We start from the raw sequence: 14,467 nt of genomic DNA, 5'->3' as shown, positions 1-14,467 counted from the left end.
CCTCGCTCCCAAACTACGGCTTATTTTTGGGATAGTGTTGATATTAGGCCCACCCCCAAAAATCAAGCTAGGGCTTATTTTCAGGGTCTTACTGTCAGGGAAGCACGGTATTAGTGATCTCTTACAGAGAGTATAATGGAGAAAAAAGGACAAAGAATAGATCTGTGTTGTGTTTTACCTTTGTGGTCAGTAGGTGATGAGGTACAGAAAAGTGAATGGCGTTGGATTCACGCCCCCAACTCCTAAATTTCTTTGTTATAATCTCCACTGTGGTGAGCAGCAATTTCACTTCTCCTTCACTTCAAAGTTTTTTGGCCTTCTTTTCATCAGATAAATAAATCTAAGAAGGAGGAAGGGCACAATATGATTGTAATTATTTATTTATTCAATTTATTTTCTGCCCATCTCACTGTCCTGTTAGATAATTTGCTTCAGTCCCTCATTTAATCCGTGCCTTTCTTAATTTTCAGATCCATAAATCACCAATTTTTTTTTCTTCTTTTCGCAAAAAAATACATAGACATTTTCCAGTCTTTGAGAAAAGCATCCTTTTGTACATGGGGGGGGGAGCTTAGATTGCATGGCCACGACTACCATTTTGTCTTGACACAACATTCTCAACTTTTTTTCTGGCCTCCCTTTAGTGGGATTCTTGCCACTCTCTCACCCTACTTCCCTTTTCAGTACAACTCTGATTTATATGATTTCTGGAGGACGGGAAATGGAATTAGTGATAGTCCCTTTGGAAAACTATTATCTAATAGATTAGAAGTATACAGGCAGTTGAGATGATATAAGGGGAGCTAATATATGAAATAATATATATTCCAACTTGGGGGGAAGGAAGACTCATGTGCCACGTCTTCCCTTCCTTGAAGAAGAAATGCAGCACTACAACAAAAGGAGGTACGGTGGTGGTGGCGGCATGCCATCCTTTGAGGCCACAGTCCTCACTGTCTCCTCCCAATATTTTATTGGGGAGATGCACTCTAATGGAAAGATATGGTGGAGGGCCAGATTAAAAAGCTCAAATGGATTAAAATCAAACTCCTTCAGTAAGCTTGATCAGTGCAATGTGTATTTTTGAATCATTTTTCCTTTCATAATATTTACAGTTTGGCACACCTAAGCCAAGTGGAGACACTAGGGTGAAGGGATGGCATGACTTGACTTGCAGTTCGGTTTAGAATATTTCAAAGTGATTAAAGGTTTTTTTTTAGAAGGATGGATAATTCAAATGTATCCATTCTGGGATTCAAATAAATGTACGCCCTGAATTTGTCCATGTAGAAGTGGGATGGGTGGGGATGAACTCAGATACAAACTTCCTATGGATGAAAAAAAATCTGTGGGCCAAGTTTGACATTTTGCTTCCTGTAGTAGAACAGCAACTGTTGCCCTGCTTACAAATTCAGCTGCCTGGTATTCAGGGATAGTCAATGTATTTTAGCCTTTGAAACAAAAAATAAAAACAAATATCTCTTTCTGTCTGTAAAAATGTGGCCCTGAATAATGAATTAGTGAAAGAGTCATATGATACGCAGTTTGTGTATTTGGCCAGACAGTAGAGTTGACTGCTAAGGTTGCAAAGATGCAGAGACTCTGGGTTTCGGTTGTAAGGTTAATAGACTCAGGTTTGCATTATATGTTAATTTAACAAGAGTTTGCCCAATGTTCTGCATATGTATGACAAGTATCACCTGAAGTTTGCATAAGGTTTGGTACAGTGTGTCCCAAAAACACCAGCATTAGAGGATGGATACCAAGTGGGTCATGTCAGAAAATCTGTAGTCCAGCAAATTTGACACAGGTATTTGGAAATCAGCATGTTATGAGGAGTACCGTACAAGATGGTGCTGCTGGAAAGTGCACGACGGTGCAGGAGCTGAAACAAAAGAAGGAAAAGAACTGACCACTAGGGGTCAGGAGAGTTAAATTTAATAAAGATGCAGACCGTTCATGCGCTGCTGCTTAAGCAGCTTGCTTCCCAGGCTGCTTCAGAAATTCCAGTCCAGATTGCAATGGGATGGTAGCAAGACCGGGCTGGTAGTTAATCTGAATTGTGGCCACTGTAAACCTGACTGTTCCTCCCCTTCTTGCTATTTTCATCTGTGCAGAGAAGGCAAGTGGCTTGAGTGGCTTTCTCCTGCCCAGACCTGTCAATCAGTGCTTGCCTTTTCCTTATAGGAATTGTTCCCTTCTCAGTAGTCACTGTGCCTTTCCTTTGCTTTTCCAGATATACCCAGGTACACTGATGCCTTTTATGTACCAACATTATCTCCTTTGACACTAAATCAGACCCAAAGGTGCTTTTTCGAAAGGCAACCGGACTTTGTGTTTCCTTGAATATGTTGGGCTTCTCATCCAAGAAGTTTCTTCAGTTCAGAACTGAACTGACCTGGATGACTGAGAATCTTCATAGACACTAAATCAGATCCTTTCTCCCCCCCCCCCTTACTATAGTATTGTGGTTGTGGTGCTACGCTGGTCAACGTAAAGGAAACAGGTTGTTCCTTCATTTTTATTATTCAGTAATAAAAAAAACCCTGATAGAATAGCTTGATGGAAACAAAATAGGAAGATTCCTTAAACACATTTTAAAAGTAAAGGAAGGAGAAGGGAAGCATTACAGTACCGTGGGAAAACAAAGGAAGCATGCTTCGTCAGCCTGAGCAGCTGGAACAGCTACAGGTGCCAACTAGGAGAAATAAGGGTTGAGTCAAGCAGAAATCTCTAGGTTGAGGATGGTTCATTGATTTAATAGGCCATTGTTGGATGAATTGCAAGATTGAAAAACAACAACAACAACTGCTGATCCGCAGGGAACATAGCAGCCTGGCAGCCCAACATGAAATGGATTCACAGGACACTGCCTGGTCACTAAAGAGGAGAAAGTGTGCTAGGTACTGCAGCCAAATGGAGGTGGGGCTCTACTAGAATGGAACAAAACATTGAAGACCATCTGCTCTGAAGGTCTCAAGGCAACTGCTACACATCGGCTTTGAACTGAAGCTGGAAAACAAAAGCATGTGGTACATTTCAGATGAAGTTGCAGCGGGAGGAGGATGACATTAGGGAATTATTGGATGACCAATACTGGTTGAGGATGTAGCATTGTCTAGATTAGGAAAAGCAGACAGCTGGCCTTCCATCCTGTAGATCCTTTAGCCTTGGCCTGTTCTGCTTCAGGGGAATAAAAGCCATGGGCTGAAGCTTTTGGGAGGTGAGGCTGGAAGAGTAAGCCTACAGATGTCCAAATTTCCTTCTAAAAACAGGAGTCACAAACCAGATCCTCTACTTGTTGCTGAACTACAAATGCTACAACTCATTCTTGGCTCTGTAGGATGGGGAGGCCACAACTTCTCCAATTTTGTGAAATACTCTAGATCAGCTTTGGACTGATGGCTTCCCTGATAGTTGAGATGAATTTCTTTGAGTAGCCTATAGGACAGGCATGTCAAACTTGCAACATCATGTGACGTCACACAACGTATCGTGACTTTTCCCCCCATTGCCGGCAATGGGGTGGGCGCAGTTTCGGCGTGACGTATCCGGCCTGTGGGCCGGCAGTTTGACATGCCTGCTATAGGAGAATCAACCACAGAGCTGTCTATGTTGATCTTCCCTAATTGGCTTTCTCCAGATGTGTGGCTATATAGCTGCTTTATTGGCTGACAAAGATTTAGATGGTTGCAGACTAAGCAAAACTGATTCACATATCCAGCGACATAACTTGCATGGGAATGGACAGCATTTGCAGGTAATATGTCATTTTGGAGAACGAAGGTCTGGTGCCAGTGGTACTGCTGTACTTGATTTTATCCATGCTGTTCTATACTATTCAGCTATTTTATTCACAATGAACTTGGAGTATGAAGTTATACCTTTTTTTTCCCTCCAGAAGCAAGTCCTTCTGCCTCCAAATGAGGCTTTTTTTCTGGTAAATGTATTTGATTGAAACCTTATAATATTATATTGGAACCTAGTTATTATATTTTGCCTATTCGTACATATACGTGGCTCTCATCTGAAGTTGAAGAGTGGGCTGTAAATATTTGAAGTAAATAAAATAATTGTATCTGAATTTGTACAGCACTTAAATCCAGGATACTTAGAAATTCTAGTTATTACTGATTTCAGTTCACCATCATTAAGGCTCCACCCTGAAACTCAGACTATAAATCTAGGATTTGTTGTTATAAATGATTTTGAAAATAGCTTAAACACTACTTTATGTTCGCAGGAGGAAAAAGGTGAAAGAAGAATGCTGCTTGATGAACTGAAGAAGGAAGGAATTAGCAACCTTGCATCATCTTGTTTTAATATCAGCATTTTCAGAGGATCAGGTGGGATAGGTAAATATATCTGTCACTGTGCCCCTGTTTTATTCTTTTGTTGAATTGTTATTTGCATCTATTACAAACAGAAATTCTAATAGGCCATTTCTTATTATCTGAAATTCATATTAAACTAGATTATGTATAAATTAGCCACCGTCTGAATATTACAACCGGGCAAACTTGTGTTTGTTTGATGCTTTGAACTACAGTTCCCATAGTTACTTGCACTGTAGGCTGGGATTGATGAGGTTGAAATCCAAAATTTGAAAAAGTGCAGGTTGCTTAAAAGCTGGCCAATTATTCACACCACTTCCATACAGCCAAATTTGATCTTTTGACAACTTCTCTTAAACATGTTATCTGTCTAGTCAAGAATTACTTCCTCAGAAGACAAGCTGGCTACTCTATTACAAACAGGAAAGAGGGGTGTGTGTGTGTCTGTGTGTGTGTGTGTGTGTGTAGGAGGAGGAGATTAAATATTCCACAGTTGATAAAAATAAATGCTGGATGTGGGACCCAATTTTAGCTGTCTTCTTTACATCCCCAGACTGGATGACCTACATTGCAATCCTTGCTTCTAAGAAGAGATTAAAGCTTAATCTAGTCAATTAATATCCAGTATCCCCTAAATTCAATTAGCAAGATATGTGCTAGTTCTCTTCATACTGGACTGGACTGTGCAGATATTCTAATTTTGAAGAGCAGGCAGGATTTTGAGCAGATAATCAACTTGTGACCAGTGTTTTTTTAATTACTTTATTAAATAGGAAAAAAAACATACTGGTAAACTCAAGGATGGGTTATTTGATGCTTTTGAGACTAACCCAAGGGATAAACTTAAAAACTCTTTTCTGAGAATAGACGTTTTCTTTAACATATGAAAATATTTACTTCCAAGATCTATACTTGCCTCCCTTTTATTCAACATATATCAACTCAGGGGTAACAAGACTACCTTGTCTTGCATTCCACTCCTCTAGGGTAGTAATTTAGAAAACTATATTCTTGTAGTTTTCAGCACATTATTTCTTTTTGCAAAATTGAGGACAGTCATGAGAGCATTTCCTACCTACTGTACAAAATAGAAACTCCAAATACATTGTAATAAGATGAAGGTTATAGTTTTCATTAAAATAATTATGTGAGTTCAGTAGAGCAGGTTAAGGTTATTCAATCTTTAGAGGTCATTTTCTTTACCACAGATTTCTGCAATAAACTATTGCAGAAATAAACTATTGGAATACAAACCTGAAATTGACAAAGAGGAGTGCAATGACTATTCTTAATTTTTTTTAATGACTGAAAGCCATTGCAGATGTTTTTTGTTTAGGTTTCTGTGTCATCTACTCCTACATATTTGTGATAACTTATAATGCAAATGCTAGGGACGCAGTGGCTCAGTGGGTTAGGACACTGAGCTTGTCGATCAGAAGGTCGGCAGTTTGGCGGGTCGAATCCCGAGTGCCGCGTAACAGAGTGAGTACCTGTTACTCGTCCCAGCTTCTGCCAACCTAGCAGTTCAAAAGCACGTAAAAATGCAAGTAGAAAAATAGGGACCACTACGATGGGAAGGTAACAGCATTCCGTGCACCTTTGGCGTCTAGTCATGCCAGCCACATGACCACGGAGACGTCCTCGGACAAGTGCTGGCTCTTTGGCTTTGAAACAGAGATGAGCACCGGCCCCTAGAGTCGGAAACGACTAGCTCGCATGTGCAGGGGAACCTTTACCTTTACCTTTTTTATAATGCAAATATCCAATGACACTAAGAGTATTTAGACAAACGCCAAAGTTCAGCTATTATGTCTCTTAGTTAGGCATGTACAAACTCTGTAGATGATTATAGATGACTTTATCCAAATAGTTAAGAACTATAATATCAGTGCTGTGTTATGTACCAAATGTAGAACTTTGCTCACAGGACGCATGCTGCTGCCCTAGACAGCTAGTAATATGGATTCAGAAAATCATTAAAAAGAGAAAGTTTCTTATTTATATACATTAACTATATATTTTATATGCGACTCAAGACAATTCCCCTTCAGTCAATGTGGCCCAAGTAAGCCAAAAGGTTGGACACCCATGTCCTAAAGTCTTCTTCTCTCTAATGAGCCTGGTTTCCTTAATGCTCCAGAAAAAGTTTTGATCTGTCTGGAAAATATCATTGAAGGAAACACTTTTCATGTATGAGTCTCTTGCTAAAATATCTGAAGCTAAAGTAGTAATTACATTAAATATAAATTATGCAGATATGCAAACTAAGAGGAATATGGTGCTTAATTGTTGTAAGTGTCCTTGAAGGCCAATGCGGAAGACTCCTTATTCAGAGCGAGTTTGGAATTAATTATAAAAAATTATTCCCACAGGAAATAGTTTTGTTTGGATTTTTTCAAGACAAAATAAAGGTAAGTAATTTTAAAAACTGGACACTAAAAGAAACTAAAGATTTATTGAAAGAAAAAAAATACATAAGCCTGTTTAACCACTAATTGGATGTATAAAATGAGGCAGAATACTTTATCACTGAAAATATTGAAGAACACTTTTGAAATAGTACTAATAATTTCAATAGCAATGTTTGCTTCTATGGATAGACCGTGTCAAAAAAAAACAAGTTCTATTTGACAGGACAGAGAAGCCATTGAAAATGGATCTACAAATGGCAGGTTATAAAAATAATATGGAGAAGAATGTTGCACTAGAAATGCAAAAGGAACCAGTTTATGTTTTAAAAATCAAAAGGGAAATAGAGGTAATAAACAAAGAGTGGCCTGGATAATTCTTTCTGATTTACAAAAAGAGGCTTCTTAAAGCTTTGATGAGCTTTGTGAAAAGGGATAAAGAAGAAATGAAAAGAAATAATATTCTATAACATTATTTGAATGAACTAAATATTTTTATTTATTGATTTACATCCTGCTTTTATAAATAACTGAAGGTAGCAAACATACTTAATACTTCTTCACACTTCCTCCTATTTTCACAACAACAACACTGTGAGGTGAGTTGGACAGAGAGAGAGTGACTGACCCAAAGTCACCCATCTGCCATTCATGTGGGACTAGAACTCTCAGTCTCCTTGTTTCTAGGCCAGCACCTTAACCAGGGGTAGGCAACCTCGGCTCTTTTATGACTCATGGACTTCAACTCCCAGAATTCCTGAGCCAACCAAGCCGAGGTTGCTTACCCCTGACCTTAACCATTAAGAATGTTAGAAGTAAAATAGTAATAGCACTTAAGACTTATATACAGCTTCATAGTGCTTTAAAGTCCTCTCTAAGTGGTTTACAAAGTCAGCCTATTGCCCCCCAACAATCTGTGTCCTCATTTTACCCACCTCAGAAGGATGGAAGGCTGAGTCAACCTGGAGCCGGTGAGAATCGAAGTCCTGCACCGCTACAAGGAAGGAATATAAGGTTAGTTTATTTTATTGAGGTTAAAATAAGATGTAGTTATTTCTGGTACCAGTTAATGGATTTCTTCTGTTTTAAATCTTTTACACTTTTCTTTTTTTCCCCTATACATTTTACATTTTAGTTTTTAATTAGATTTTAGTATTGTAATTAAAATTACACACACACACATGTATTCACATATATGCATACATAATTATACAATATATATATATATATATATATATGTGTGTGTGTGTGCGTGTGTAAATTACTAACAAAGAATTAAAGGGAAACTGAGATCTCAGTTTCCCTTTAATTCTTTGTTAGTAATTTACACAAATATATGAATTGTCCGGTGTGACTACTGCCTGTTCGATAGCCTTCAAGATAGGCTGAAAACAGGAAATAAAGATTTGCCCCATGTTTGGGGCCTAGCAAGGTAATCTAAATAGTTAACATTTGAAACATATATATATATATATATATATATATATATATATATATATATATATATATATATATATATATATATATATATATACATGCACATGCACACACACACACACACACGCACACACACACACACATATATATATATATATATATATATAAGGATTGCACAGATATCACCTCAAAAGTGTCCAGTGAACAATATAAAGAAGTGCAGATATATAATTTCAGTATCTTCAAACTTCTTCCATTTGCACTAAAATGTTGAGATGACTTTAAAAAAGAAGACATGGGGGCTTAAATATCAGGCAAATATTTTTTTTGTAGATCAGTGTCATAATTAGCAGATACTAAAATTACCTATCATGCCCACATTCCATGCTAAATTGGGAAGTTGACACTGTCTTTTTAGTTACTGTGAAAAAATGTAAAATTAATTACTGTGAAAATATGTAAAACCATATGGAACGTTACAGATTTGTATTTACCACATAAGAATTAGTGTGTTAGACTAGGACATGTTCCAATCTCTAATTAGTTGTGTAATTTATTTAGTAACCCTGGACTGATTCAACTTCACCTATTTCATGAAATTGTTGTGAAGATAAAAGAGGGAGAAGAACCAGTGATTTAATGATTTAATGCAAAAAAAGTTATGGGATCATCATTATTACTATTGGAGTAAAGGCGGATTCAAATATAACAAAATAATGTTAAATATTATTTTATATTGTAACTTATTTTCCTTAATGATATATTTCAGGCATGCAGAATAATTACATATTAAAATATGTGGTAAAGTGGATGCCTCATCAAAGATTAAATCAAGGCTTCCCATGTTCAGGCCCAATATTTCCCTCCTGCTGATACCTCCTAGGATAGTTGAGTTGATCTTAAGTTGCAGATCAATTTTTAATATGGAACATTGAAAACTAAGGCCAATTGCTTAAAGTTTTTGTGGCTGTACTACACCATATTTACAGATTTGCAGATTTCCTACGTGAGAATTAGTGTGCTAGACTGGTACATATTCCAATCTCTATTTTTGTAAGCCTTCCAGAGTCACTGAGAATGAGTTGGCAGCCACATAAATTTTCTTAGAGAAATAAATAAAAGTTGGCTACAAAATTTATTAAGCAACCTTGGACTATATTGCTACTATTAAAGGAAATTTCCAGAAAAAAGATGCTCAACTAGATCTAGGAATGCTAAGGCAGACAGGGTGAGGAAAACAGCTATTAGCTGTCAAAATGACAAATGATATAGCATTTTCTGATTCAGAAATATGTTCATTTCCTAAAGAATTGTAGCAATAGCATTTGGACTTATATAGTGCTCCATAGTATTTTACAGCACACTCTGAGTGGTTTACAACGTCAGCATATTTTCCCCAACAATCTGGCTCATCATTTTAATGACCTCAGAAGGATGGAAGGCTGAGTCAACCTTAAGCCGGTCAGAATCGAGCTCCTGGCAGTTGGCAGAATTTTGCCTGTAGTACTGCGTTTTAACCACTGCACTCCTTCAGCAGAATTCTGATCTTAAATATTATTAGCTTATTATATCTCTTTATCAATGGGGTTGGTTTACAAGCCAATCTACATCATAGGATTATTGCAGAGAAAAATAGGAGAAGGGACCTATTGTATGCTACCTTAAGTTTCTGTACATAAAGGTAGTGGGATATAAATCTAATACAGAAATAAGATAATGAATATCTAAATCAGGGGTCTTCAAACTTGGGCCTTTTATGACTTGAGGAATTCTGGGAGTTGAAGTCCACAAGTCAATAAAGGTCCAAGTTTGAAGAGCCCTGATCTAAATATTGTTTAATAATGAAATATTTTAGGGAAATCTAGGTTACAGCTTTAGGCTACAAATAGGGGAACATAATCTAGAGCAAGTATTTGCGATAAAATGACTGCATATGAAAAATTTTAATAGAACATCAATTTGGTACCTCTAAAATTTGTTGGGAGTTGGTTCTCATCACTCCTGGCCAGTATTATGAGAATTGCCACACAACAGATCTCAGGGACATTGAGTTGGGTTGGTGTGAAGGAACATGGTAGAACCATATGGCTGAAGGGAATCCATACATGCTACTTTGAGTTCTGAGTTCGAAGAAAGGTTGGGTAGAATATATTAAATTTAGCTACCGTAATAATTTTGTAAACTCAGGCTAGAAATGTATTGTTTCAAAAGAACCAGGGGAATGCAGTGATTTGCCAGTAATAATACTGGAGGATCAGTAGATTTGGTGGCAATTCCAACACAAAATTTTTGAGCAGAGAAAAGTATATCAACAGTCTTGCTCTGATTCATCAAAACAGCTTATTCTTGGAGATCCAAATACAGCCAGTTGTAAATAGTCAGCACTGGCTGTGTTCCAGTTCAGTCAGCTGCATTGTATATCCTCATGTAATGAGATTGGTTATGCTAGTAGCGACCCATCATTATCTAAAGCATCTGCTAGTCATCGGTATAGCGTGATTTGGCAAACGAACAAAATCCTAGAGATGATTTTCTTTTTATTTGGCACTGTGAACAATTCACCACTTTTGCAATTCTTTTATTTTCAGGGCTGGGCTTGCAAGTACAGTAAAGCTTATTACGTGTCAAACTCTTTTGTTTTTATAAAATTACAAAATGTCCTGCTCTATAAGCTGAACATTATATATACTTTCCTGTACAGCTGTTAAGATAGACAAGTTATAATTACTTGTTTTAATTGCTGACTAACAATTACAGGGTTTACACCACAAGAACCAATATGTCATCCTATTGAAAAAACAAGTGGGACTTTTATTTGCCTGTAGGAAGTCCTACTGGCTATTGGTGCATTTTTCTAGAACAGCATTCCCCTAGGGCAGAAATCCCCAAACTTTTGGGCACCAGGGACCGGTTCTGTGAAGAAAGTTTTTTCCACGGCCCGGAGAATGTGTGGTTTTGTTTGCTGTCTGCATCCTGCGGATGGACCTTTGCTTGTTTGTGCGGACCGGTTGCTGGCATGCTGTGGCCCAGTACCGGTCCACGGGGTGGGGATGGGGGACCCTTGCCCTAGGGCACAAGTTTGTAGTCCAGAAGCTACGCGCAGCTTCTGCTACTTTGTTCAATAAGACAGAACTCCATCTTTTTCCTAACAGCCCAGACAATGAAGCTTGCTAGGATGCAATAATCTTCATGTGACCATAGAACTTCCTTTTTTAAGGAGAAAAGGACAGGGTAAATGAAGCGTCAGGCTATTGGTGCTTGAAAGTGCTCTGAATGTGGGGAGCCTCAATTCATCTCTATACATACTCTCTCCAGACTAAGTACTTGAGAGTTGTTTCTGGCAGAGATTGATTGAGTGTTGATTGAAGTTGGGTTGGCCTGATTGATCCCCTTTTTTCTTAAAAGACAGGAATTGCTGCATCTAGGCTGAGAAGACGCAGATGAGGACAAGGCTTCAGGGAGAGGCTGAGATTTTGACAGGGTGGATACAGAAATGTTTAGTGATGGATTAGACCCTTGAGATAGAGCTTTCTCAGATTGGATGTAGTTCTGCATAAGACAACAATCACGTTAATGTAAAAATGAATTTATTTGGGAAAAGTGGAGCAGGGAAGGCAACAATCACACACACTGTTATGTATTGGGCTCAGTTGTAGCACCACGTGGTTAGCTGGAGCAGCTAACGGCTCTCCAGCAACCCAGACTCCAGGTCTCCAGTCCTGCTATTGGCTGTCCCTAGGTGGCAATGGGTTACTTTAAATCTATTGCTGCCACCTAGAGGCCAGGCTATAAATTGCTGCAAGTTGCAGCCCAATTCTCAGTTCAGATCCTGCAAGCAATAAACCATGAGCTTTGTTGAACTCACTCGCCTCATCTTCTTTCCTACATGAAGAACCCGATACATTACACACACAATTCCAAATAAAATTGATATTCAATCTGCTATAATTCAGTACATATTACCAGCTGGAGTATAACCTTGTGATTTTGTCAGAAGTAGAACTAGAGCTTTCTGGCCTGCAAGGACTTGCCTTCTGACTAGATGTTTCAAGGACAACAGGTTGTGAAAGCAAAACTGATATTTATGGAAAACTTAGATAACTGAAGGACAGCTTCTTACTACACACACACATGCACACACTATAAACACATTGCCAATTTACTCAATTTTTTTTTATCTATGCCAAAGTGTAAGGATTTGTTGTGTTGAAATATCATGTATGGTGGTAGCTACTGCATCTAATGTTCTCATTATTTGTACCTAAAGGCTGGAATCAAGTCAAAGACCCAGGGTTTAAAATTCCCAGTGGTTGGGGGGTATTGGAATTACAGTCCCAAATATCTACAAACTAATTGGAAGAAGACTGCTCTAAATCTATTACTACCTTATTTAAGTGTGAAACACAAGTTTTCTGCGAGATAAAGGCTCTTTTAAAAATAAAAAAGACTCCTTCCATGTTTTACCTATTATGTTTTATCTCTTTTTTCCTACTGAATGTTTTAAATTAAAAAAAAGTCATATAATTATATTGATACCTATAAAACTCTCAGCTGTAGGCACTATGTTAACGTGATTTTTTTTAAAAATATATATGATGAGATTATTATTTAATTCTGAAAAGTTGATTGCCAGCTGGTGAAAGTTAGGTATTAAATGTTTTAATTGTATCGACAGGTATCATTTCTTTCTGTGTTTTTAACAGTCATCATTCTGATTGTTGGGATTATAAGGACAATTACCGTACATTTAGAACACATTTGTAAGTCATCTTGTTATTCCTGGGTGATGCTTTGGCAGAGATGGACAGTAGCTGGGTCTGAATGTGGTTTGAAGACAGAATGAGACTTGGCAGCAATCTCACTCGGCACATTCCTGTTGTTCCAGTTCAACATGTAGTCAGATAGATCTTGCATATTTTAAACTATTTACCAAATAGAAAGTATGGATTGGGTGCACTCACCCTTGGAAATTATGTTAAATTCTTTGAAAAAAAACAATTGGCTTCCTTCAGACTTTCAGACAGAAAATGCTGGGTCTTTGATGTTGATGCATTTTATTTTATTTTATTTTTATTGAAAAGTTTTACAGTACATTTTTTTAAAAAGCAAAACCCCTCCCAACCCCCTCCCCTCTCCCCAAACCTCCCCAACTCTTCCCTCCCCTCCCCCTCCCCCCCCGACTTCCCAGAACTAAATACAAGGTATAAAAAATGCAAACAAACATAATCTACAATATGCAAACAACAATAAAATATTAAATTCTATCGCACTTTAACTCTTAATAAAATAACTACAAGCAGTTTATATATCACATAAATCCAATACTTATTCAAATGCTAGGTGAAACTTTTTAGTCCCATATTTATTCTGGATGTAATCAATCCATTTTCGCCACTCCACAATATATCTCTGTTGCGACTGGTCTTTCAAATACGCTGAAATCTTTGCCATTTCCGCCAGATTGGAAACTTTTAAAGTCCATTCTTCTATAGTCGGCAGTTCTTCCTTCTATGTTGATGCATTTTATTGTAAAATTGCTTCTAACTATTATAAATACTTATTGGTCAGAGCAGCGAGTACCATACCTGCCTTATCTAACCCAGAAATATTTCTTTATTCTTTGGCATTTATTTTTGAAGCGCATTTCATTGCTTTATACAGGGATCTATTGCTAAAAGGCTGAGAATCTTCTAGCTGCATTTAGCAAGCAAAGACTCATAAAAGTCCTTTTAGATGTGTTGAGCAATTATCTCTGAGTATCCTCCTCTGGATACTACTTTGTTCTGACCCAATTTACACCATCTGGGTTAATGCAAGAATCAGATTTCACACTCTTCCGAATATTGTAATACAGGTCTTGATTTTTAAATGTGCACCTGTTTTGAAGGGCATGCAACACTTTTTAAAAAATCAGCAAGAAATAGTCTTGAATTTTCTGCAACCAGAATCCAAATAACGAATCAAAAATGACTTTTATTCCTCTACCTCAGTAGCCATTTCTCAAATTTTCCAGACTCACATTTAACTCAGATGTGGGCAAGTTGTGTCCTTGGATTGTTTCCTGTCAACTTTGAAAGCAGAATCAACATCTCATCAAAGAATAATCACCAGTCCCAGTGCTGGTGAGAACTTTTTGATATGATGGCTTCATGCTGAAACTATTGTGCCATTTAATTAATTTATTATTTAGTGTGGTATGTCATAATCATTTGTGCCCCATCATAATGAGTGACATTTATAATGTTACAAAAAGAAAATCCGCCCTTTTAAAAACCTGTTGCAACTTTT

General features: G+C 37.5%; 1 long non-coding RNA gene across 1 annotated transcript in view; it reads right to left on the bottom strand.

The window, feature by feature from the left end:
- Nucleotides 1–204: 204 nt before the first annotated feature.
- The window catches only part of LOC310642217, a 62,810-nt gene continuing 48,547 nt past the window's right edge, over nucleotides 205–14,467 (bottom strand). The window contains exons 2-3 of the long non-coding RNA XR_014492851.1: nucleotides 1,701–1,915; nucleotides 205–340 (exon numbers count right to left, since the gene is read on the bottom strand). This is a non-coding gene — a long non-coding RNA (uncharacterized lncRNA). The remainder of the gene's footprint in view (nucleotides 341–1,700; nucleotides 1,916–14,467) is intronic.

This window comes from Vipera ursinii, assembly GCF_947247035.1.
Source record: "Vipera ursinii genome assembly, chromosome: 1".
NCBI lineage: Eukaryota > Metazoa > Chordata > Lepidosauria > Squamata > Viperidae > Vipera > Vipera ursinii.
The sequence above is the reverse complement of the archived record's forward strand: the minus strand, read 5'-3'. Positions and strand labels throughout refer to the sequence as shown.